The sequence below is a fragment of the Symsagittifera roscoffensis genome, chromosome 1 (assembly GCF_963678635.1).
Source record: "Symsagittifera roscoffensis chromosome 1, txSymRosc1.1, whole genome shotgun sequence".
Classification (NCBI taxonomy): domain Eukaryota; kingdom Metazoa; phylum Xenacoelomorpha; order Acoela; family Convolutidae; genus Symsagittifera; species Symsagittifera roscoffensis.
Window position 1 is genome coordinate 1,371,733 of NC_087062.1, and position 26,547 is coordinate 1,398,279.

A 26,547-nucleotide genomic window follows, 5' to 3' on the forward strand; every position below is an offset into this window, starting at 1 on the left:
TCCAAAATCTTGCGAAACAAGAGAACAACTCGTGTAATTCGTACGGACACAAAAGGAAATTTTTCACCCGTAGTATCCTTTAGCTCTATTTTTATGGTGTGGAAAGAGTTTTTTAATAATTTTTTAAATTGTAGATTTGTGAAGGATTGATAATTCATGTACTGTCCTGTAGATTTTCTTTTTCGAGATCTTTGATAATGTATGTAGGAGGTTTTTTGTAGATATTGCCGAAATTTCAAAAACTTCATCTGTAAACTGTGGCTTGTATCCTTTTCGGAACCGAATATCATTTTTCGAAATTCTAACTCTACCATCAAATTTGAATTTTGGTTTAGTATATTTTTTGAATGATTTGTTATACAATATTGATAAAAAATCACTGTTTTTCACATTTTTGGGAGATTTTCCAATTGACCGATTTTTGCGGCAATTCAATGTAGAAACAAATTGCTGCAATTTGGGGACAAATTTTTCACCGTGATCTTCAATGTAACGATATATTATATGTTTTAAAGACTGAACTGCTCCCTCTGTAAATTCAGCTTTTGTTTCACTCATTGTTGAGTAAAATTCAATGTCTTTCTCCTTACAAAATGTTTTAAAAGTTCCCCCATATTCTGTTCTTTTATCAACCCAAAGTTTTTCAGGAGTGTTTTTTCGAGAAATCATTTTTCTAAAAGCTTGTAAAGTATCTTTGGCATACTTTGTTTTCATTGTTTGAACTCTGACAAATCTCGAAAAAATATCTACAGCAACTAATAAATAGTTGACTCCATTGTTTTGACTAGCTAACTTGTCTACCAAAGCCTAACCCATACACCAGTTTTCATTGATATATTTAGAAAACGCTGGAAATAATCGGAAAGAACTGATTGATGGGCAAAATTTTGTATACGATGTCTTGCTTTGTAAAACTTTTCTACTTTCTTTTTTCCACCTCCCAACTGTTTTCGAACTGTTTTTGTTCCAACATCTTTTGCAAATGTTTTGAGTTTTTTCGTCCACTGAAAGCTTCTCCAATCTCTGGAGCATCAATTTTAAATAAATCTGCTCCGATTCTTTTGCAGCTGGGACTAAATATTTTTTAATGAAGGGAATTGCAGTTCTCCCAAGAGTTTGTGCAAGAGCACCAAAACCTCTTCCACGCTGTTTTGCATGTCCACAAAAAAATAGGAAAATCAGCTGAACTTTGAGCAACCATTTCGTATGAAAAATAAATCAAAATGATTATCCTAAATCTTGCGAAACAAGAGAACAACTTGTGTAATTCGTACGGACACAAAAGGAATTTTTTCACCCGTAGTATCCTTTAGCTCTATTTTTATGCTGTGGAAAGAGTTTTTTTATAATTTTTTAAATTGTAGATTTGTGAAGGATTGATAATTCTTGTACTGTCCTGTAGATTTTATGTCTCCATTTTTACTTTGGAAATGAAAGGAATACAAGGCAGTAAAGGAGTTTGTGTATCGGCTACTATTTTATATTCTATAATATCATTATAAATCATTAGGGAATGTATTCTTATAATGTCGTAAGAATTTTGAGGATAATGTGGCCCTTTTCTTTTCATTACAACACCTGTCTGATTTTGTTCTATATCACAACCATAAATGCGACTCAAATCAGCACTTTGAATTATAAACACTGATTGATTCTCAGGTAAATGAATGGCAATTTTTTGTGTAATTTTATCTACTGATACATAAATTCCGTTATATTCATATTTTTGTGCACCTATACGTTTTCAAATTTCGTCATTCATGGCTACAACTATATCAACAATACTTGGATACAATCCAGGTTCAATATGCATCGGTTGAATCTTTATTTTTTCCTCAGGACTTTCTTGTCCATCTATGAAAGTAAACTTCCCCTCGGTAACGTTTTGGTACCATGAAGGGTAAGATATTTCTGAAAAAGCAACCTCCATTTCTCCTTTTAGTTCCCATGTATTTGTTCCGGTAGAAAATTTGTAAAGGAGCTAATACTATTATTCGGATAACAATTAAAAGAAGCATTAGAAACTAGCTCAATAGTAAAAAAACTCCACGACAACTGATCGATATAAACTCAATTTAAAAAATGACCTACCGCTAATCTGAACGTTTTCTCAGCTCTTTTTCATAAAAATTTTCCAGAATTTCTTTTTTTTCGAGATCTTTGATGATGTATGTAGGAGGTTTTTTGTAGATATTGCCGAAATTTCAAAAACTTCATCTGTAAACTGTGGCTTGTATCCTTTTCGGAACCGAATATCATTTTTCGAAATTCTAACTCTACCATCAAATTTGAATTTTGGTTTAGCATATTTCTTGAATGATTTGTTATACAATATTGATAAAAAATCACTGTTTTTCACATTTTTGGGAGATTTTCCAATTGACCGATTTTTGCGGCAGTTCAATGTAGAAACAAAATGCTGCAATTTGGGGACAAATTTTTCACCGTGATCTTCAATGTAACGATATATTATATGTTTTAAAGACTGAACTGCTCCCTCTGTAAATTCAGCTTTTGTTTAACTCATTGTTGAGTAAAATTCAATGTCTTTCTCCTTACAAAATGTTTGAAAAGTTCCCCCATATTCTGTTCTTTTATCAACCCAAAGTTTTTCAGGAGTGTTTTTTCGAGAAATCATTTTTCTAAAAGCTTGTAAAGTATCTTTGGCATACTTTGTTTTCATTGTTTGAACTCTGACAAATCTCGAAAAAATATCTACAGCAACTAATAAATAGTTGACTCCATTGTTTTGACTAGCTAACTTGTCTACCAAAGCCTAACCCATACACCAGTTTTCATTGATATATTTAGAAAACGCTGGAAATAATCGGAAAGAACTGATTGGTGGGCAAAATTTTGTAAACGATGTCTTGCTTTGTAAAACTTTTCTACTTTCTTTTTTGATAAACCACTCACTTTACTCAAGTTTTGAATAAAACCGTACGCAGCTCTGCCTCTAGAATACAACCTGTTTAGTCTTACCTTTTCAGATTTTGAAAGGGATCCAAGTTCCTCTATCTTTTGCTTTGGCATTCTTAAGTTTAGGAGGAAGTTCAGTTGCTTCCAAAATAGTAAAGTAATTATCTGGAAAATTGGTATTTTTTCGCTTTAATGCACACACAAAGTCTACAATAGATTCTTTTGTATGTCGATTATCTAATATAATTTTGTCTGACTGGCTGAGTTTAATTCTAGGAGAATTCAAAATTAACTCAACAATGTGCTGATTGTTGCTCGTTTTCAACCTCGCATTTTCAGCACTGTGAACAGAATCAAAAACTTTTGTTACAATCTCCTCTTTTTCTTGCTTTTATTCCAATTTTTGTTTTCTTGGAAGTGTACTTTGTGATTGATAACCTGAGTACGGAAATAAAACAAACTGTTCCATACTATGTCAACCGTTTAATGACAAAATGGGTGATGATAGATATCAATTGTAACTCTTTAGTTGAACTTAAAATAACTCTTTTTTTTTGTGTAGAGAAGTTCTTTTTTGTGTTAGTTCTGATATTTCTTTTCGATATTTTACTACGTCTTCTTTCCGAAGATCTCGAAGCTCTCCTCTTAAAAGGTTTACTAAACACTCGCTCAGAAACTGAATGAAATCTTTTGGGCAATTAAGAATGAATTGTTTTCGAAGCCTTGGGGAAAATTTTTGAAATATTGGGAGAATAGAGACGTATTGTGTACTCATCGTCCAAAAACTTTGTCTCTATTCCAGATGGTAAGTAAATTTTTGTTGGAGCTGACCCACTATTAGAGCAATACCTAATTGAATCAACTGTTTTTGGGGTTAAATCAATAAGTAAAAGACCATAAGGAACGGATGTTGCATCTTGATACCACTCTTTCATTTGAGATCCTAGACCTAGTTGTTGACTTAATGTATTGATTTGTAGAACATCCCTCGGCGACTTGAACAAGACTATATGTGTATTTTGTAACTCTACATCTCTTCCTAATTTGCCTTGATGAAATAAATTGTGTTTGATGTATATTGTATTCAGTCCCCTGTGTCTCCCAGCAGTAGCAATTTTAACAAATTGTTTGGAGTTTGAAATTTTTTCACAAGAATCATCAAATATAAACAAATACTTAGTTCCGTTATACTTGGTTGTACTTTCTTTTTTGATAAACCACTCGCTTTACTCAAGTTTTGAATGAAACCGTACGCAGCTCTGCCTCTAGAATACAACCTGTTTAGTCTTACCTTTTCAGATTTTGAAAGGGATCCAAGTTCCTCTATCTTTTGCTTTGGCATTCTTAAGTTTAGGAGGAAGTTCAGTTGCTTCCAAAATAGTAAAGTAATTATCTGGAAAATCGGTATTTTTTCGCTTTAATGCACACACAAAGTCTACAATAGATTCTTTTGTATGTCAATTATCTAATATAATTTTGTCTGACTGGCTGAGTTTAATTCTAGGAGAATTCAAAATTAAATCAACAATGTGCTGATTGTTGCTCGTTTTCAACCTCGCATTTTCAGCACTGTGAACAGAATCAAAAACTTTTGTTACAATCTCCTCTTTTTCTTGCTTTTGTTCCAATTTTTGTTTTCTTGGAAGTGTACTTTGTGATTGATAACCTGAGTACGGAAATAAAACAAACTGTTCCATACTATGTCAACCGTTTAATGACAAAATGGGTGATGATAGATATCAATTGTAACTCTTTAGTTGAACTTAAAATAATTCTTTTTTTTGTGTAGAGAAGTTCTTTTTTGTGTTAGTTCTGATATTTCTTTTCGATATTTTACTACGTCTTCTTTCCGAAGATCTCGAAGCTCTCCTCTTAAAAGGTTTACTAAACACTCGCTCAGAAACTGAATGAAATCTTTTGGGCAATTGAGAATGAATTGTTTTCGAAGCCTTGGGGAAAATTTTTGAAATATTGGGAGAATAGAGACGTATTGTGTACTCATCGTCCAAAAACTTTGTCTCTATTCCAGATGGTAAGTAAATTTTTGTTGGAGCTGACCCACTATTAGAGCAATACCTAAGTGAATCAACTGTTTTTGGGGTTAAATCAATAAGTAAAAGACCATAAGGAACGGATGTTGCATCTTGATACCACTCTTTCATTTGAGATCCTAGACCTAGTTGTTGACTTAATGTATTGATTTGTAGAACATCCCTCGGCGACTTGAACAAGACTATATGTGTATTTTGTAACTCTTTATCTCTTCCTAATTTGCCTTGATGAAATAAATTGTGTTTGATGTATATTGTATTCAGTTCCCTGTGTCTCCCAGCAGTAGCAATTTTAACAAATTGTTTGGAGTTTGAAACTTTTTCACAAGAATCATCAAATATAAACAAATACTTAGTTCCGTTATACTTGGTTCTACTTTCTTTTTTGATAAACCACTCGCTTTACTCAAGTTTTGAATAAAATCGTACGCAGCTCTGCCTCTAGAATACAACCTGTTTAGTCTTACCTTTTCAGATTTTGAAAGGGATCCAAGTTCCTCTATCTTTTGCTTTGGCATTCTTAAGTTTAGGAGGAAGTTCAGTTGCTTCCAAAATAGTAAAGTAATTATCTGGAAAATTGGTATTTTTTCGCTTTAATGCACACACAAAGTCTACAATAGATTCTTTTGTATGTCAATTATCTAATATAATTTTGTCTGACTGGCTGAGTTTAATTCTAGGAGAATTCAAAATTAAATCAACAATGTGCTGATTGTTGCTCGTTTTCAACCTCGCATTTTCAGCACTGTGAACAGAATCAAAAACTTTTGTTACAATCTCCTCTTTTTCTTGCTTTTGTTCCAATTTTTGTTTTCTTGGAAGTGTACTTTGTGATTGATAACCTGAGTACGGAAATAAAACAAACTGTTCCATACTATGTCAACCGTTTAATGACAAAATGGGTGATGATAGATATCAATTGTAACCCTTTAGTTGAACTTAAAATAATTCTTTTTTTTGTGTAGAGAAGTTCTTTTTTGTGTTAGTTCTGATATTTCTTTTCGATATTTTACTACGTCTTCTTTCCGAAGATCTCGAAGCTCTCCTCTTAAAAGGTTTACTAAACACTCGCTCAGAAACTGAATGAAATCTTTTGGGCAATTGAGAATGAATTGTTTTCGAAGCCTTGGGGAAAATTTTTGAAATATTGGGAGAATAGAGACGTATTGTGTACTCATCGTCCAAAAACTTTGTCTCTATTCCAGATGGTAAGTAAATTTTTGTTGGAGCTGACCCACTATTAGAGCAATACCTAAGTGAATCAACTGTTTTTGGGGTTAAATCAATAAGTAAAAGACCATAAGGAACGGATGTTGCATCTTGATACCACTCTTTCATTTGAGATCCTAGACCTAGTTGTTGACTTAATGTATTGATTTGTAGAACATCCCTCGGCGACTTGAACAAGACTATATGTGTATTTTGTAACTCTACATCTCTTCCTAATTTGCCTTGATGAAATAAATTGTGTTTGATGTATATTGTATTCAGTCCCCTGTGTCTCCCAGCAGTAGCAATTTTAACAAATTGTTTGGAGTTTGAAACTTTTTCACAAGAATCATCAAATATAAACAAATACTTAGTTCCGTTATTGGGAAGATTTTCAATCAAGTCAAAATCTACTCCTTGGATAAATATAAGGTTTTTTCTATGCATTTGACTATAAAGAGGTTGATAATGTTGATTAAAAATTTTCTTTTTCGAATGTTGGTTGAAAATTTCCAATTTTCAACCAATCAGTAATAAGACGAGATTTTCCAGATCCACTTGGTCCAACTAGAGAAATAAAAATTCGTTCATTGGTAGGTATTATTTTATTCATAGCTTTGGAGAAGGTAGAATATAACCGATTGTACTTGATAAGGAGGCTACCCAAACTGATGTTTCTTCACATGTTGTGGATAACATAATTCGAACGATTGCACATACTAGCATCAAAACAATAACAAAAATTGGCACAAAAAAACTAAAAGATATCTATTACATGTACGTCCAAACAGTTTCCATGATTTTCGTTCATGATTTTCATCATCAGAAACAAAATTTCCTAAGTTTACGGGTTGTCACATTGATCGACCACATTAACACTAAAAAGAAAAGTTGACAATGAAATTTAATTAAAGTTTGAAAATGGTAGTATATTAAAACTAATATAAATTACAATTTGTTAAAAAAACATCGAGTCCATGTTCCGTATGCAAATGTTTTCCTTTCTGCACAGTGAAGAGTTTTTGCATGACAAAATGGGTAGTTGCTACACCTCCAATCATATTCGTCTTCGTTGAATATCAAAAACTGAACTTTAGGGCAAGCGTTGTCATCCAAATTAATAACTTTGTTTCCAAAAATTCTGACAGAATCTTACATTTTTCATAATCTTTTGCAAAAAATTCCGTTTCTGTGGCTTCTAGATTTTTCAATATTTTTTCAAGTTCAGTATATTTTTTGTAACCACTGCTCCAATTGATTGCACGACGATGCTGTGTACACCAAAAAGATTGGAATGTTGGTTTGAATTTTTTGGGAGGAACAAAGGAATATTCTACAGTTTGTCCATCCTTTTAAACTCCTAACTCTCTCACTCTATTGTTTTCAGTACATTCAATATCCAAATCAATCAGACTCATTCTGTTAACAGTTTTCTCTGGAGTTTTTTGGTTAAAATGACTAACAATCAAACGATGCATATACTGATGCAGCAAATATTTCAACACAAAAACAGAAAAATAATCTAGTCACTTGACCAAGAAAGCATGAACTGGGGAGACTAGGTGCAACATTACATTACCCAGGACTTTTTTTTGTAGTAGATTTCACAGATCCAGCAGAGTCATGTAGAATTGCATGTAGTCTTAAAGTTTTGGAGTTTGCAGAAAATTAATCCATACAGGAGTTTCCTTATCCAACTAGTCCACCAAAAGGAAATTTTTGGTCCATTTTGTTTAAATTTATGTCCGGGTCCAAAACAATACAGGTACAAAGAAACAAATTTTTTTCTTTTTGTATTTGATGAGAAATCTTGCTTAATAATCTTAAAAGTTCTCAGAATTTCATTCAATTTCTGTACGTTTATTTTCTACAGTGCATTCGTCAATAATGATGCAAGATTTTTTGAAGGTTTCTACATAACCTAGTAATGAAGGAAGCATATCGAGTAAGTTATCATATTCTTCTCTTTGTAGTTGTAAATTTTGATTATTTTTCCATTGATTACCATTTCTACGATATTCTACAAGTTCTATTTTTTTGGTATCGGATCTGTGTCCTATGTGAATTTTTCTTCTACCATTATGCAGAATCCACTCAAAATGAGATATTTGCGAGTCTACGTCCAAGTTCTGCAAGTTTGGTAAATTTTGGGATTCTATAATTGTTAGTGAAGTTTTTCGAGACTTTTCTTCTAGAACAATATGAAAAAGTCCCAAATTATTGTGAAGTTTTAAGATTAAATTTCTTGAAAAACCAATATATCAACTCATACTGTTCAACATCAACACTAAATGAAAAATGCTTTTGAGGATAAATAGTTAAATTACAAGACAAAAAACTTAAATAACACATTTTTTTGTACATTACAGTTCTCAATAAACATAAAGTCTCCCAAAATTTGGGACAGTTCTATGAATTCGTTCAAAGTATAGTTCTCATAGGCAACGTGTTTCATTGCTTCATTCTCTTTTGTGGTGAACAGTCGAATCTGAATGTAGGGAAGTTTGTTAACATTGTACTTCTTGATCGTGACACAAACTTGTCTTCTATTGTAATTTGCAATGTCATACATTTTGTTGCAGTTGGCAAACTCCTGATCCATAGTTGACTCCTTGTCAGAAGTGAGTTCCAATATAGGAACGAGTCCAAGGTTTTCAGCATCGTAAATAACAGTATTTCCAACTGCTTTTTCTTGAATAGTTGAAAGCAGGGTTCAAAATAAATTTTCTTTTTGTAGGATTTTTGGGACCAAGCAAATCTCCCAATTCTTGTTTGATTTTTTGAGAATTCAATATAATTGGGACTAGTGTTTTCTTGAGTACATTTTTCAAACGAAGAACAGACTGATCAGATGAAGAGAAATGAGAGAAATGCTTTTGAGATTAAAGGAAATTGGAAGTAAGCAAAATGAGTCATTCACTTAACCATAAAAGGAAATAGAAATTTAATAGGAAGTTTTGAGTGAAATTTCCAAAAATGTAATTGTGTAGGTGTTAGTGTTCCTATATAAATCCAAAATTCTCAGCAAAAATCAATGTTCTAGATGGCTGCTGCTATGTGTCAAGCTCTTCCCAGCTTTTATTCAGAGTATTGTCAAAAACCGCTATTTATTTCCGTTTCCAGTGATTTCTACGAAAAATATATAGTAACCAATTATTTTTGTGTCTCTATCCACAGTTCTTACTGTTCTTTGGAAAAAGAAAAATTCCACATACTTCTGATTGGTTCATCTTTCGATCAAATTTTACAACGATTGGGTAACTTTCATTTCACATACCAAATTATCGATTGTCTTTACACTCTGTACAAATACAGATTTTTTTCGAATGTTATTTCATCAACCGGCGAAGTTTTCAACCAACTTGACCGCGCTGTTCATCACAACTTGAAATGAAAAGGAGCAGAAAAAATGCCAAGTATTGCAAAGGAAAGACTGTTACGCAAAAAATTCAAACGTCACTATTTATGTTCTAACCAGAAACTAGCTTCCACACAAACTATTGATTGAGCTTTTCCGGAAAGAGTTCGTAAAGTACAAAACTCAAAATATGAACATGATTTGTTAAAAATAATTGACTGTTGGTTATGGATTTGTAAATAGTGACCATGTCAATTTTTTTAATAAAAAACTTTTGATAATCCATCTATTTTCTCTCATATGTTCACGAAATTACCAAAAAATTACAAAAAAAACTCACCGTTGTCAAAAAGTTTTCAAAAAAATTTCCAAACATGTAAGAAAGATGTAATATTTTTTTTGATTTTCAAGAAGTTGCAAAAAACGTTTCAATTTTTTCAACAAGTTGTAAAAAGTGTTTCAATATTTTTGACAAAATGTGAAAAGTGTATCAATTTTCTTGACAAGTTGCAAAAGTGTTTCACTTTTTTCGACAAAATGCGAAAAGTGTTTCAACTTTTTTTAACATGATGCGAAAAGTAATTCATTTTTTTCCTACAAAATGCAAAAAAGGTTTCACTTTTTTCGACAAAATGCGAAAAATGTTTTATTTTTTTCGATAAAATGCGGAAATTGTTTCATTTTTTTCTACAAAGTGCGAAAAGTAGTTGGGTTTTTTTGACAAGATGCAAATACTATTAGGTAACTTTTTACTTGTGTACAATTTTTCTAGGGTTTTTCCGAATATGTGTGCAAAAATTATTCGAGTTCTTAACATATGTGCGAGTTCGGAGCACTAAATTAAGTTCTAATTGTTTTTCAATGGTTTACCCTGAACCTCTCATCTATTCTCATAATTAAAAGGAAATTGAAGAAAATAATTAATTACAGAAAACGAAGTCAATACAAAACAACCTTTATTTACAAAAACATTTAATCAAAGAGCTGTCGAGCAGCAGAAGAGTTCTGGAGGTTCTCTATAGAACGCAGAGCTGGACGAGGTTCCATTTCTGGTGGTTGTTGTGGAGGAGTGTTTTAAGGTGTCATTGTTTCTGAGAAACCTTCATCTTCATCTATTGTGATGGGGTTTTCGGCTGATCCTGCTTCCTCCCAAGGAAAGAGGAAGTCGTCGACTGGTTGAGCTACAAATCTTGAGTCAGGCATCTCGGAGTAGTTCAATCCCACATGATCGGAAACTTCTTCCATCATTTGCAATTTCTTCAAGTTGGTTCTCTGTGATGGGAACTTGCATCATATGCTGCTCGTTGAAATCCCTTCGCATCACTTCCACCATGTGCCAAACTTAGATTGGGATGTCCATTCGTGCCAGAAAAACTTCAGAGACCGTTTTTCGCACTTGAATTTGTACTAGATCAGGCGAAAATTCTACAGAGTACATGAGATTGCTGTTTTGAACTGAGAAGATCATTTTGAGCAATAAATTGAGTAAAAGAGTAAAAAAAAGAAAAAGCTGAGTGAGGGATAGCTGACGGAAGATTAGTTGAAATTAGGGTATTTAGAGCTGAGAGAGGAAGTAGTTGACGGTAGTTAAGTTGAAAATAAAATGATTTTTAGTTGGGAGTTAGGGGTACCTTCAACTCGAATGTGTGGGTTTAACCAATCAGAATTGGTTTTCCTTATTTGAATTGTAGTCGTGTCTAATCAGATTTCAGCTTCCTTTTATAGAATTCTTATAGAAAAGTCGTGTCCAATCGGAAACAAAGCTCCATTTTGGGTATTGTCGTTTCCAATCACAAAAATGATCATTTTTGTTCTAGTTGTCGCATCCAATCATGGAAATTTTTAAGGACTCAAGTCTTCCAAATAAATAAAAATATACAAAAAATCAATCGCAAAAATAAATGACCAAAAGTTGTTTGATTTAAAAATAAGAAATATTGCTGATATAAGTAACAAAAGGAAGAAAAATAATAAAAGTAACATCTCTGCATTTTTTTTCATCAAGTTAGTTAAATTTTTTGTATGTAATCAATAAGAAAATGCTGATTTTTGAGTAGATAATTAACTTCTTTAATTTTTATGTAAATTTGGGAAGATAACTCAAAATTGACGAATTTTTCAAAGCAAACCTCTAGAAATCTGATTCCAAACCGAATCAAGCAGGGTTTTGAATTTTGAAAATCCTTAAAGAAATGAAGGAATAATGAACTTTGCTGGGGAGTTTTTACAAATTTGGGTATTGGATAGGGAATAAAAAAAGTCTGTGATATATTATCGTACGACTTTTTGATTTAATTCAAATTTTTGAGAATAAACTTAGTCGGATTACTCTATTTTGTACAATAAAAACGTCAAAAAAAAATTTTGAAAAAGTAAGAGTCAACATCTATTTTATCAATAAGAAAATCAATTGGAATTTTTTCCTTTTTCTTGTAAAGTAACTCGAGGAAGCTCAAAAGTTTTTTGATAGACATTTTTCAAATAATGATTAGGGTTTTTAAAAATTAATAAATAGTTCACTTTTAGAAAATGCTGAATTCTGATTGGTTGATTTCCAACAAATAGCGTTACTAAAAGAATACTCATTTCTGATTGGTTGATTTTCCCCAAGGAACAGTAAATAAAACTTATTTCAGACTGAGTTTCTGTAAGTTAAAAGCAATCGCTCTATACTTCGTAAAACTACTTGAAATTACTTTCAAACATTTTCAACAATTCAAAGTGGGTATAAATATTTTATTATATTTTTGGGACATTTTAAATTTCCCAATTTGAAATGTACCAAGTACTAACAGCTTTACATTAAAACTTAATAATTCTTCCATTTTTAGATGCCATCGCTGAATAGAAACGAAAAAGTGCAGTGTGGGGATTGTGGAAATTTGTATGTTAGAGCGCATGCAGCTCGACATCGCAAAAGTTGTCAAGCAGGGATTATTTCTCGTCCTGATCAAACATTTTCAACAATTCAAAGTGGGTATAAATATTTTATTATATTTTTGGGACATTTTAAATTTCCCAATTTGAAATGTACCAAGTACTAACAGCTTTACATTAAAACTTAATAATTCTTCCATTTTTAGATGCCATCGCTGAATAGAAACGAAAAAGTGCAGTGTGGGGATTGTGGAAATTTGTATGTTAGAGCGCATGCAGCTCGACATCGCAAAAGTTGTCAAGCAGGGATTATTTCTCGTCCTGATTGTAAGTATTTCACGTACAATAAACAAGAAATGCATTATCACGTGGCCAAAAAACATGCACCATCAACTTCCAAGCAATCAACGGTTTGCTCATCTTGTGAGCAGGAGTTTCCGAGTTACTACTCGCTCCAACAACATCGGAGAAAAGAACATGGAGCGAAACAGCGGAAACCAAGTGATACGGTGAGACTTTAACAAGATAGTCGAAGAGGAAAGGGATGATGGAGGCAAACTCAAAGATGAGTTGAGTGCTTGTCTACACTTCCTGGTTGACACTGAGATGGAGAATGGGAGACACAAGGTATTTAGCTTTCAAATGTCAAAGTTAGATACCAAGATTATCAACGAGAAACTTGAAGAAAGCTTCAACAAGTTAGATTCCGCTGCAAAAATCAATATTGCTCTTGGATTTGTTATCCGTAATGTCGAAACGGGAGAATATCGCATTTACTGTGTACGAAAGCGGATTTACTTTTGTTCGAAAAATCGCATTTACTGTGTACGAAAGCGGATTTGAAAAATTTGATATTGTGGAGCAATGCGCCCAAGAACGTCAAAACACAAAGTGGAGGTTCAAGTTGATAAAAAATGTTACTATTTTTGCTGCTCTACTGAAAAACATCCCAATGGGATGTCCAGACTCTGTCTTGCCTGAACCATTACTGAAAAACCATTCAGTAAACTGTCTTTTGTCGGATAAAGATAAACAACCATACAAAGATCATCTTTGTCTTTTCCGTGCTTTAACAATGTATTTGCATGGCCATAGTAACCTCGATGCTCATACATCTCAGCTGTTTATAGAGTTTAAATCGATATCTGGATACGATCCGAAGAACTTTCGCGGAGTTGCCATTGATGATTTACCTCTTGTAGAGGCAATAGTTGAACGTGACATATTCATTTACGATTTTGATATTCAAGAAGGAAAATATGTTTGAGAATTAGCCAGGCGAAGTATTGGAAAATTTGAAAAATCGGTGAAATTGCTAAGATTCAACAACCATATCATTCACACGAAAGATATTGATTCCTTCTTCAAGTGTTTTCGATGTCCTAGCTGTGACTGTTTCTTCAACAGATCAGACAACTTCAACAGACATCTTGTAAAGTCTTGTAAAGATAGGGTGCGACACATTTATCCAAAGAATGTATATACACTTCGAGAAACGCTATTTGAAAAGTTGGAAGGATATTCAATATCCCAGTTTCGAAAGATAACACACTATTCAACAACCTAGCCATTTTCGATTTTGAACCGATATGTGTTCCATCAGATGAACTGAAAGCTACCCAAACAACAACTTGGATTGGAAAACACGTTCCAATTTCTATATCAATATCCTCGAACCTGATAGATGAACCAATTTTTCTTTAGAACAAGGATCCGCAAAAGCTTATTATCGATTTTGTAATCAAACTCGAATTTTTGGCTGAAAAAAGTAAGCTCGAATTGAGAACTAATTTTCAAGATGTTGAAAGAGTAGTGAATGAGCGGATGTCAAAAATTTTCCAAGAGTTGAATGAAAGATGTCGAAATCATCGATCTGAAAACATTGAATATTAAGATGAATGTATAGAAGATACAGAGGAAACTGATAAGTCATCTCAGTTTTTGAGAACGCAGAAAAATCAGCTGATTGATTTGAAACAAAATCTGGAGAGGTATGTTAACACGTTACCTGTATTTGGGTTAAACAGTGGAAGATATGATCTGAACTTGATCAAGAGCTATCTGATTTCCTACTTAATCAATGATGAAGAAGCTGAACCTATGGTTATCAAAAAGGCTAACGATTTCATATCCTTCAAGTTTGGAGATATACAGCTTCTCGATATCATGAAATATTTGGGTGGAGCAACATCTCTAGACTCCTTTTTTAAAGCTTACAAAGCCAGTGAGACAAAAAGGTTTTTCCCTTATGAGTGGTCTGACAGTCCAGACAAGCTCGAGAGTGAAGAATTACCTCCATACGAAGCCTTTTTCAGTAAACTGAGAAACAACAACCCTTTTGATAAAGACTTTAAGGATTACCAGAACCTGAAGTCAAGTGGACTTGATGAGCAGCAAAGAAACTTCAAATAAAGTCAGTACCTGCATCTGGATGGGATAATTCCAAAAATATTTACAGGAGATTTGGTAGAAACATGGAATGACTACATTTAAAGATTTTTTGCAGTGGTACAACAACAAAGATGCAAAAATGGTTCAATGCAATGCAAAAAATGAAGAAATGCAAAAATGGTTCAGTTTTATCATCAGAAAGAAAATGATATGTTAAATTTTGGATGTACTCTTCCAAATCTGGCAAATATTTGTCTGCACAAATCAACCAATGAAAAATTCTACCCTTTTTGCGAAAGTGATAGATATTTGTGCGAGAAAATTAGAGAGGATATGACGGGTGCACCATCAATTGTGTTTACTCGAAAAGCTGTTGTGGATGAAACCTTTATCCGGGATTCATCAAATGTCTGCAAATCAATTGTTAGAATTGATGCGAGCCAGCTCTATCCCTATTCAATGTGTCAAGACATGCCAACAGGATTGTACATAAGATGGGAGTTTGATTCCGATATGCAAAAATTCAAAGGTAGACATAACCAATCTCGCAATTTTGAGAACATGGTCATGTCCTAGTACCAAGAAACCAGACCAGAATGCAGAATTGAGAGCTTCCACACATCTGGAAATCAAAAGAAAATTGACTGTTTCAATGTTGATGGATATTGCAATCACTGCAAAACAGTGTTTGAAGCAATGGGATGCTATTACGATTTTTGTTCTTGCCAGGAGACTCGTCCCTCACTTAGCGATGAATATATTGAGAGAGGAAACAATAGGAGGGAGATGGATGACTTGACACGTGAGTAAAATCGCAAAAAAGGATACAAAATCGAAGAGATGTGGGAATGTGAGTGGTGGCAAAACTTCAAAACGAACGAAAAAATTAAGAATCATATCCTATCCAACTTTCCCTATAAAAGACCTTTCTCTACTGATTCTTTAATGGAAAAAATAAGAGATGGATCTCGTTATGGCTATATTCAGTGCGACTTAGTTGTTCCAGGCGAACTGAAAGCAAAATTTTCTATTTTTCCTCCAATGTTTAAAAACACTGAAGTTGGAAGAAATGACATTGGGGAATATATGCAAAAGAATGCCATTGAAAATGATCTTCTTAAGCATCCCCAGCGAATGCTAATTTTTAGTTTCAAACTAGAAAATGGTTCCATCATTACTCCTCTTTTCAGTTTCTACATGGAACTTGGCTTACAGTGTACAAAAGTTTAACGCTTTGTACAGTTTCTCCCTCGAAAGTGCTTCAACAATTTTGTTCAGTCGGTTGTTGATGCTGAAGGGAAGGAGCTGAGAACCCTTTATTCGGTGTTGTTGCAGAGACTATAAAGTTTTTAGGTAATTCATCCTACGATTACCAGATAATGGACAGATCGAGACATACGATCACAAAGTATTTGAAAAATGATAAAACACACAAAGCAATTAATGAACCTCTCTTCAAACGATTGAACACTGTTCAGAAAAACTTGTACGAGAGTGAGTTGATAAAGTCAACAATTGAGCACAAAGAACCCATAATAGTAGGATTTTTCATTCTGCAGTATGCAAAGCTGAGAATGCTTGAGCTTTACTACAATTTTTTTGACAAATTTTGTGATGTAAATAAGTTCGAGGAATTAGAAATGGACACGGATTTGCTGTATTTAGCTCTTGCTGAGTAAAATTTGTATAATTGTATTCGTCCGGAGAAAAAAAGTGACCGGGAAAAATTGAGAGAAAAAGATTGCAGAGATTCATTCAGAGCAGATTCAAAAACAAACTTTTTTCCACGAACATGTTGTAGCGTTCACAAGAAGCACGATAAACGAGAGCCTGGTCTTTTCAAAGAAAAATTTAGGTGTACGGAGATGCTATGTTTATGCAGCAAGACTTATTATTGCTATGGCAACAAATCAGGTAAGATGAAGTTTAGCAGCAAAGGATTGAATAAAAGAATTCTAGAGGAATCCGGTGATGGCCCTATGGAAAAATACAGGAAAGTACTCGACGAAGCAATCAAGTTGACTTCAACAAACAGAACATTTAGCAACAATAATCATATGGTTGCTACATACGAGCAAACAAAGAAGGGATTGAGCTACTTTTACCCTAAAAGACAAGTTCAGGACGACGGAATACACAAAAACCTTTGAACTTGTAAATAACTGATGGTGTAATAGCATTCAATTCAGTATTGATTAAATAACTGTAAACTTGTGGTTGAATGATTATACGAAGCAGTGATTTATATGCTTCATCTTTTGAATATAACTTTTTTTTTGAAAAAAAAATGGTTTTTTTCTCGAAGTTTCGTTAGGTTTCAGTATAGCTTTAGATAGTTTTCTCGTTGAATCAAACCTATAAAACAATAATCAAAAAACATCTAAACCGCAGAAGCTAGCTAAGAAACGCAAGTATCGACAAAATCAAACTCAAAAAATTCGGGAGCGCCAAAAATTTTTCTGAAAGTTACCATCTGAAACCTTACCATCTGAAACCTGCTATCTTAATACATGGGAAACCTATTCCCTATCTTGATACATAGGAAATCTATTCCCTATCTTAATACATAGGTTGGTGACCGGATACTCTATAGCCTATCTTAATACATGGGGGTCACCACCCACCCCCCTGATCGTCTCACCCTTCTACTACTTAAATGATATTTTTGCAAATTTTTGTCTAGCCTAATACTTGTAACCATTCAAGATCTGAAGACAGTTTTTCTGAAATTTGGAGCGTTTTAGACTAGATGAGTTTTTTTGTAGTCTTTTACTACCTGCCGACGTGCACTAAATTTTGCGATTGAAAAGCAACTTTTTCCATGTTTGTTCTATTAGTGAAACAGCAAAAGAATCGAAAAATATTCCAGGGTCTTCGGCTGTTCTCACCATCATTTAGTTCAAGGATAGAATCGAATTAAATTTTTAAATTGAGTTATGTTAACAAAATTCTTGTGGTACAATCATGTCATCTTACTCGAGAGCATCATAAAAGGTAGGACCGAAACTTTACTTAGCGCCTCAGTATACATGTTGTGTTTGAGCACAACATCTATGATCGTTGTTTTCGGGATTTTGAGCGGTTTTCGAAAAGTTTCACAATTTGAAAAACTATTTTGGTAAGCAGCATTAGTTTCTTTGTGATACCTTTTTTTACCCTATCTTACAAAAAATTACTAAAAAAGAAATCCAAGTGCTATATTTTCGAATCAACTTCATTTTCTAGATGTTTTAAGCAATAAAATTGAAAGCTTCTGAAATCGTAATTCTCTTTGCAATGTGTCAGTTTTTGTTGAGCTAGAAAGCAGCCAATGGTCTGATTGCGCACAAATTATCACAATAATTTTAAGTGCTCACTTTGGTGTACTTGCGGACATTTTTCAGGAAGAAAGAATAATGGTCATTATCCTAAATGCTCCATAATTGTTTTTGTACAAAAACTGTAACATTAGTCAGACAAAAAAACGTCAATTCGGAAATTTTCCTCCAATTGGTTAATTATGCTATAATATGAACCAAAAAAACCGAAACTTAAATTATTTTGGGCTAACTGGTTCCGTTAATAAAAAACTGTGTTCATGCACATTTCTTTTTTGTCGCAGCTGCTTTAATTTTGTTGTTGAGGCTGTTTAAAGACATAATCACAAATTTATGAGATTTTAGTATTAGTAAATCCACAATTAACTATTCATCCCCGATGAGCAATCCCACAAGAGAACAACCTGCAAAACATTTATGCAAGTATAAGAACGTTTTGATAGGATTCAGAGTTCTGGTGCTGGACAACTTTTTGTCGTAGATTTTGTAGTTAGTTTGATATTTTTTTTTGTTTTTATGCAACATGTTTCACCTTTGCGAAGTTTTTTTTTCATCAAAATATTGCTTTTCACAAATCTCAAGTAGTGTGTCAATATTTTGAAAAAAGTACGAGCCTAATAGAAGAGTAGACAAAAATTTAGTATGTTCAGTGTGGTATAAAACAAGTTTTTGCAACAAAACTACTAGATTTTTTTCCAAATGTCTGCATTATTTTGTATTTTTTATTAGTACAATCCAATTGCATATGATTAGTTTTAATGACCAGCACTAAAAAATGGAAAGCAACTGTTGATACTACAATTGAATTGTAATTTTTATTTAGTGACTTTTTATTGATTTAAAAGCAAGTAATTTTCGGAAAATTTGTTGTACCCTGGTATAATCTACAATAAAAGAAAAATAATCAATAATCTGTCAAAAAAATCCAACTACAAAAATTATTTTTACACAGAGGCGAAACTGAGCTTGGCGCCACTTGCGATACAACAAATATATGCTTAAAACACCAACAAGTAACAAGCATGCGAATCAAAAATTGCGGGTAGAAAAGTCGTCAATTAAAACAAAATCTGAAAGTCAATTACCAAAAAAATAACCAAAATTTACGGCTTATTAATTGAGTTATCTTTATGTAGTTAATGCAAGACCCCGTTCGAAAGTTTAATCGACAGAGTTTGATTCGGCAACCATAATGCGGAAATTTTGATATACAACAAAAACATACCATTAACTAGCAGACAGAAATTGAGACGAGAGCCACTAAATTTTGAAAAGTTTGGAAAATTGTGATAAAAACGGAAAAAAAAACTTTGCCAAAATTGTCATATCTTTGATTCAATTGATCTGAAATAGAAATCAAGTAAAACAAAAATAAGCCTGAATGTTGAATTTGCTTCAGAAATGAAATTCACGCAGCTGTAACAACCCTAATAAACCCTAACATTAAGACTAATTGCGAGAAGAATATTCATATGCGTAAAAATTCCATGCCCATTAATCGGGAAACAAACTTTTGAAAAAGCAGAAAATTTCTAGTTTAAAAAAAACTGGTTTCGGCTTAACTCGAACCACATGCTTTAGACAGCTTAAGCATTTTTTACCGCTCCGCCAGATGCGCTGGCTAAATTATACATTTTGAATTTCTTATATTAAACAAAAGAGAAAGCCGAAAATTTTGTTTAAAAAAAGTTTTATTTTTTTTTGGAGAAAATTTTTGACGGTTTTTTATGTTCATTTTTCTATTTTTTTAGGCAAAGTTTAAAAGAAAGATTTGAACTTATTTAATTTTTTGTTAGAGGCCAATTGATATAAAATCAACAAAATTGATAGATTAAAATCATTAGTAAAATGATCCGACAAAATTAAAGATGAACGAACTCCGTGACTAAAATCTATCAAAAATTTTTGATTATAGTAAGAAAAACAATAAAAATTACTAACATAAACACAAGGCAAATTCCTTAAAAACGCTGTTAATTGACCATGAAGTATTACAGTAACCATGCACCGGGTATAAAAAAATTATTAATTACCATTCGATCATTCAACGAACAAAGTTAATTCCAGAAAAAATTACGCTCATCGCGAGGTTTATTTATTATATATCAATGACAAAATCTCTAAAAGGGAGACACGTCATCAAACGTTGATTCATCTGAAGAAAAAGTCATACCATGAAACAAAAGTTTTTTAAAGGTCCCTTCATATTAGTTGATAAAATCCCATGGTAAAAAAACTGTTTAAAAAAAAACAAATAATTTCAAATTAAATTCTCCAAAATGAATCATGAAACTGGAACAATGTGCTGTTTTTTTTCGGTGGTTAAAAAACTAAGAAATTGCATCACGAAACAAATATAATCGAAAAACAAAAAAACATGAAAACGTAATAAATTTAAAATGATTTGAAAACTGCTGAAACCTAAATTAAAAGAATTCTAAATTAATAGTTAGCAGAAATTTTTTTTGCAGAGAGTTATGAGTTTGGAATTTGCACTTTTTTTGTTTAAATTTTAGTTTTTACTTGAACTTCATGCAGAATAGCAAATTTAATCCAAATGATTTTTTTATGCTGTGATAACATTTTGTCAGAAAAAGGAATTGTAATCCATTAAAACAGATTATAAGAGATTACTAGAAGAAGTCCAATCAATTACAAATCCTTATAATTTGTTTTAATGTAAGTAAAAATGTGACCATTATAATGGATCATAGATCGTTTGAACATCTAAATTAATTTGGCGCTGATAATTTATTGTAATTTATTTATTTTTGTTCCGACTTTCGATACGAAAGTAACGGAATATTTGTGCTCGGGGTGGGTTTTTTTTCTTCAGACAAATTTCGACTTTTTAACTAGCCATTTTTGACGGAATTTTTTTATATCATTCGAAAGGTATTGTTGTCCTGAGCTCAAATTTGAAAAGATATTTTACCTGTGATCAATTTTCGTAAAGTTATGGGGGTTTAAGGATCGCAATTTTGGCCAATTTGGGACAATTAACGCGCAATATTTCGCGCTATTAACGCGTAAGCGGAGAATTAATCCGTCTTAGAAATCGTTCCAAATTGGTTAAAAGAAGCTTATTTGCCATAATTGGTTTGTTACAAGGAGCGAAATCTATCCTTTTATACTTTATATGGCGTGTGGGGGGATGATTTTCATAAAAAATTTCAAATTTTAGAAAAAAAATTCATTTTTTTTATTTCATTGAACTTTGTAATGTTATTACTGCTCCATAAACCTTAAAAGGCAGTCGGAACATTCAGGGCTTCGCCCTGTTACGAGAAGTTTTGTTTTAATTTACTTTCCTTTTTTTTACTGAGTGCGTGGTTATACCTGTCATTTTTTCCGTGCAAGTGACAGTTTTATCAGCGAGAAGTCTATAATTCTACAAACTTAAAAAGCAAGCCGGTGTTTTTGTTTCAGATGACTGGAAGGGCAGTACATTAGTGTCGATTTACAACAGTGCTGAAAACAAAATGTTGCTCAGAAGTGCCGAGAATATCTGGATAACAATATGTACTTATCCTAAGTTGACAAAAAATGAAGAAACAAATTGGTCATTTTGATGTTGCCGCATCTTCACCAAAAAATCTTCCCCAAGCGATGTCCTTGATTTTGCTAAAAACAATTAACTCAGAATTTTTCAAACTTTTATCTCGGTTTTGCTTCACAACAAAACAGTTGGTTCACGAAATGGGAATCAATTCAATGACAAAATCCAAAATTTCTAATTATCATAAAATTTTTGCCAATGGTTCAAACATTAAGCCGATGAGGCAACAAGGATGCTCTCTTTGATCATTCTTTGATATACCGTTTTCTTTGATCGTTCCGACAGAATTTCCAAAAATTTTGATAAATTTACTTAAATTCTGCATAAGTTATTCTTTTTTCAGTATTATTTGAAATTCTAATACTTGTTTTACCGATTAGTTTGTGAAAATTAAAATTTTTCGGTTTTTCTGCTCTTGGACCCATTCTGCTCTTATACAATTCGGCCTCTTATTGCTCGGCCTCCGAGAAGACTCTTACAACTCTCGCACACGGGATGTATTTGAGTCCGCTTGACTAATAATCGTCTGATCTGTCACAGGCGGATAGTAATTTTGGGATTAAGAAGTACAAAAGAAGAGAAACGACCGGAAAAAAAGGTCAGACCTTCAGAACAAATCTAATTTTTATGTTAATACTCGGCCAAAAAATGTGGAAATATCTCGGCCAAAAAAAAAGCTAAAACCAACTTTATTACACAAAAATAATTGTGCTCGTGTTGACGTCCACACAAGAAAAATGCTAGTCCGACAATTTTCACAAATGGAGCTAATAATGCTAAACATAGACTTTATACCATAAAATTTGAATAACTAGCATTTTTTCAAAAAAGGCGTTTCCTTCTACATCAATAAAAAGTTAAAAAGCTAAATTGATAATTTTTGAATTTTATACCCTGGAAGTATCGATAATAAAATTGCATTTTAGAAAAAAAAAAACAGAAAAATTGATAAAATAACTTTTTGCACAAAAGTAACAATATTATTAACAATATCAAAATGCTTGTTTTGCTTTCTATAAAACAACAAATTTAAGGTCTGTTAAAAAAACAGACCTTGATTTACAAATAATCAAGTTTTTCAAGTTACAAAGCTTGGAAAATACAATTTTTTGACGAGAAAATTTATTTACACGTCAAATGAGAATGAAAAGTTACCAAGTTTTGATTTTACAATTTTTTGACACATTAAGTGTAAAACTGGAAAATTTATTCATATGTCAAATACTCAAACTCAGTTTAACTGACGGTTCCTTGCCGGTGAACTTGTTAATCAAAAATTTTTGGTTATTGTATTTAAAAAATTAAAACAAAACTTTTCAGCGAAACTCAAAAAGTTTTATTAAATTTCACTTTAAGAGAAAAAGGCTAGTCGCCCATTTGTATACAACAAAAAAGCTAGTCACACAGTTTCACGCTGAAAGAAAGTCTAGTCACAATTCGTTACACTGCAAAAAAAACGCTAGTACTAAAGTCATCAGACGTTTATCTGGACGTGTGAAACTCTTGTTTCTTGTTTTCTTGTTTCACAGGTGTGAAATACTATAAGTAGCGTTGTTTGTCAACCCGTGTCTTATCTTGAGACATAGCCTGGAAAAATGCAAGCCTATATTCTATTTTAAAACATTTGACCTCCTAGTATAGTACTCTAGTCTCCACCGTTATATGATTTAATGTTATGCTTGGCGCGGTTTTTTATCTACAGCTTTTTTTCAAATCGTATTTTTTTAAAATACGCTCTCATTTTCTAAATTTTTGGATTTTCACCTAAATTTACTGCATCTGGCAGGAAACTTTTGCCGACTTCTGATGATATAATATAATTCAATGAAATTTATTCTTTGTGTTCACACATGTTTTTCACAATTTAATGAATTTTCACTGCCCTTTTAGCCTTTTAGCTGATCAAGCTAGAATAGTGCTGATTAAAAAAAACGGATAAAATGATCCAAAACATAACTTTGAAGTTTGTTTTTCTCAACTTCAGTTATCTTTGGCCAGAAAAGGAAAAGGATGAATGTTGCTTGGAATTTCATCAGTTTTTTAATGCAATTATTTTGAACCAAAAATAAACCATTAAAACAGGTCACTTCTCTTTGTTAAAAATTAGGGATTTAAATAGGATCAATCGACGTACGAATACCTACAATTGACCCCACTTTTTCCTTTAATTTTAAAAACAAGAAATGACACCTTTTAAGACTGTAATTTAGGTTCAATTTAAAAAAAAGTTGCATCATAAAAAAGCGGGTGATTTTTCAAGCAATTTCGGTCCTCATCAATTTTGCCAAAAAGAACCGAAATTGAGAGAAACGAGCTTAAAAAGTCGGTTTAGATCAATTTATCCGGTTCTTCTAAATCACTACTATACTAGTTTCTTCAGCCAAAAGCTTGTTAAATAAATTGCGAAAACATGCGACAACAAAAACCAATGAAATACATCATCAGAATTCGGCAAAAGTTTCGTGCCAAATGCCAGTGAACTACCACCTAAACCACATGTTTGTGAAATGAGAGCTGATTAAATAAAAACAGAGTTTGAAAATGCCCAGTAGAATAACATTGAAACATTTATGCATCAATTTGACAACTTTTGTAAACCATCTCAAAAATGTTATTTTTCTGGCTTTATATTTAAAATGATTTCACCTGAGATTGTTCTCAAAAACTATATGGGGTTTAAACATTTGCCGTATTATGGGTAATTTTAGTTGAAGCAGTATGAGAAATATTTATTTTTGTTCTTGACATTGTGTGTGGAGGAAGGATTAATGAAGTGTTATTTCAGTTTTTTATTTTTTGAAAAAATATTTGTGAACATGCAGTGTTCTCCACTCGATTGATCAATCTTGTTAATACAATCAGCGTTTTAGAAGTTCAAGACAGAATCGCGGTGCCTGTTGAAAACAGGTGCTTACTGAGTGGAATCTATAGTATGACTGCATATACATGTCAATTTATGCTCGCAGACTTTTGTATTCCAATTTTTGTCATCTGAGACGTATTTGATGGATGATTTGATAGAGGAACTTCCTTATCCAACACCGTCCGTACGTCATGGCATTATTAAAACAAGATTAAAACAGTCTGCAAGATTAAAACAGTCTGCTTTCATTCAGAAGACAATTTGTTTGCTAGGAAGTGAAAAAATTTCATAAATGGTTCATGATTCTTTATTATTTATACTTTACAGAATACATTTCTTCTTTATTGGATTAATTAGATATAAAAACTAGAAGCGAAATGACTAAATGAACAAGAGAGTGAACCTGGTTGCACCTTACTTCAGAATGTACTGGAACTACAAAAATTACTGATGTCAAATTCCACATTTATAAGAAGCTTCATAGAAGCAACTCAAGATCTAATTCACGGTTGCATAACAAATAGCCGAATTCGGAATGATCAGGCTTCGAAGCACTGATAAGTAGTAGCAGTATTTTTGTTCAAGCAGTTGAGGAATCGAACTTTTTACATTTAGTGAGTTATGTTCGAGGTTTAACTCATAGAGTAATTTCAGATAGCGTACACCGTCTGCTCGTCACGCTATCTTATTTTCGGCCGAATAGATTCGTGCAACTTCTTAGTCTAATACCGATCCTAATCTTACTCTTATATCTTCTAGTCTCAGGGTGTTTAACTAGTCTCTGCTAGGCTCAATAGATCTAGAGTATACTGGCTTATTCCGATTGCCAAAAGGTCTCTTGGAGAGGTAACTAATTTCTACGTTAAATTCAAGTCTCTCTGGTGCTGAAATTACAAGTAATTTCAGCACTTACAAATAAGTGGGTTGTTAGTTAGATGGATCATGATTGGTTAATATTGAATACTTTATAGTGATAAAATATCTAATTTATAACCAATAATAAAATGTAGTTTAGATCTGGTTCCACCCATCCGGGGTTTACAGCGTTTTGAATCTTTTATCTTCTATCTGTAATGAAGGATGGATGATGATCGTTGGTATTTGGCGAGCATCATTTCTTGTTTCGTTCTTGGAGAAGAAAGCTCCAGGAAGCTGGAATCGTCGATAAGAAGTTGTTAGCTGTCGTGCGACAAAGACTAGGACCGCCAACGAAATCAATTTGATTTCAAGATGGTTTGCTAGGATTGATTGTTCTGCTTTGGTGGAGAACTGATCGAGTATCACTCTTGTCTGGGATTGGCATGGAGATTGTGTAAGGAGGGAATGCCTTGTAATTCGGATCTGTACGTATACTTGAACATCGAGGTGGTCATTGGTCTGATTCAATGAAATCCTTTTCTGCGAAGTCAAGCCGTACTCTAAATCCTTGTGATTGTAGGCGGCATGTCGGTTGTGTTTAGCCATTCTGTAGGTTGAGTGTGATGGGATCGTCTAGCCTTTGGATGCTCGTCTTTGTGGTTGTTTGTGATCTATGTACTGCATAATATGATTTAAATTTTATAAAATTTTGTTAATTCAATTGTTTAGTTATGATTTTGGTTAATTGTTTTCGCAAAAGCGTTTTTAATTTTAGATCAATTATTTTTAAGAGTTACTCACCCTTGAGTACCTCTTGTCAAAAATATAGTGTGGTCACAAAGCGTGGATGTAGCACGGTGGGTTAGGCCGGCTATAGAGCATGCTCAGGACGTCCTCTCTGGTGGGTTAGACCAGGAGTGGGAGTATGATTTCATGCTGTTTCTTTGAGAGGTCCTGTTATGTGATAACATTTTATGTTGTTTTTTTCTGGTCTTTCTTATGTTACTTTGGTTGCGTCCTTTTTTTCAAAAATCAAATTATTTTTGGTTTGATTTTGTCTTGCGACGTTTTTGTGTTTTATTATTTCTTTCTTAGACTTTATAATAGACTTCAAAAGAATAAATTATCCAGTTTTAAGCTGGGTT